Raw genomic sequence first — 1706 nt, 5'->3', positions numbered from 1 at the left:
CTGCTCAGGGATGAACCCAAGGCCTTGCCACAGTCTTATGGATAGGAATGTCTTCCCCACAGACAGACCACCAAGCAGCCTTTAGTCCTGATCACCTCACACTTGAGATGTGGGGCCATGAGTTTCCATCCCAGCCTCCAAATTGTGCTCCTGAATCAAGATACATGCAGAACTCTCTGGGCTTGGATCTAAGGCGTTCAGAGTGGAGGCTGTTCTGGGTCCCTGAGTAGAGCAGGGCCCAGGGCTCACAGTTCAGGCCTCCTCACTCTCCCAGAGACTGAGGATTGGGGATTTGAGGTTGGTGGCTACTGATTCCCACTTTGTAGTGACTGTGGGGAGAGGATGTGGGCACTTTGAGAGGTTAGGGAGGGTGGGGAGTCTAGTCTGCTTTTTTCAACTAATGGAGAAATATGGTTCAGTGGATGGGCACACAGTAGGTCTCAGGGTCCTTCCTAGTCTTCATCTCAGGCTAAGATCTCCCCAAAATCCAGAGACCACTAAGCTCTCTACTCCTTATATTTCTTCTGTTTCCAGTGTAGTGGCAGACACAGGACACACTTGTCATCCTTTGGAGGATGACAGTGGTGACCACAGTTGGGATCTGATTGGTTCTGTATCTTAGCTATCATGAATACTGCAGCAGTAAACATGGTGTGCAAACATCTGTGCAGGACTTAGAGAATGTGTATATATGCTCAGAGTGATATATCTGGGCCATAGTTTTAGTTGCTTGAGAACCACACATACTGATTTCCATAGTGGCTGAGTCAGTTATCATCCAACAGCCCCTAATAGGGTTCCTTCTTCCTCACAGCCTGCTGGGGCTGGTTATTGTTATTGTTCATTTTCTCAATGACAACTGATTTGATCAGAGTGGGTGGTACTGTCAAGTAATTAATTTACATTTCCCTGAAGACTGAGGATGCTGAATGCCTTTTCAGATGTTTATTACTCTATTGTGGTTTTTTTCTTTTTAGAGCTGTCTGTTCAGTCCATTGTTCCATTTATTGATTAGGTGTGTGTGTGTGTGTGTGTGTGTGTGTGTGTGTGTGTGTTTTCTGTAACTCTGTACACATTCAGACTTCAACCCCTTGTCTGTGGTGTAGCTGGCAAGAACCCCTGTTCTGTGGCTTTCTCTACATGCTGCTGGTTGTATCCTTTGCTGGGGGAAACTGTACATGGTACACCCTAGGGGACAGTACTTATGTCTTGTGGTAATGAGACCTTTCTCATTAGCTTCTTGTCTATACCTGTATCTTGTTCTGCTTAAGTTTTTCCTTTGGCAATTTCTAAGTTTCAGGTGTTATCATAAGGTCTTTGGTCCATTTCTAATTGATTTCTATGCAGTGTGGGAGATTCTGTCCTTTGTCTTAATGTATAGAGTCCCTTTGTCAACCCTTGTGTGGCACAGAACACGGGTAAGCACACCTGTTCAGGTGGAAGCTCTGCTGATGCCATACACCTAGAGAGTCTGGGATGATTAGTAAGTGGAAGCTACACCTCTCTCTCTGCCCAGACCCTGCCCCCTCAGGAAGCCCTCCAAGGAGATGCTCCTCCCCTCAGAAAGCCCACCAAATGCCAGTCTCTCCCAGGGGCTGCTCAAAACCATGCTTTCCAGGCTACTTAAGAGGTGGCAAGGCACCTGCAGCGTTCTCCCAAGTCCTCTCCTCTGCCTCCTAGAGAGACACCCTGGAGACGCTTTGTTC

Source organism: Microtus ochrogaster, linkage group LG9 (genome assembly GCF_000317375.1).
Source record: "Microtus ochrogaster isolate Prairie Vole_2 linkage group LG9, MicOch1.0, whole genome shotgun sequence".
Classification (NCBI taxonomy): Eukaryota; Metazoa; Chordata; class Mammalia; order Rodentia; family Cricetidae; genus Microtus; species Microtus ochrogaster.
This window is presented reverse-complemented; position numbering follows the sequence as displayed.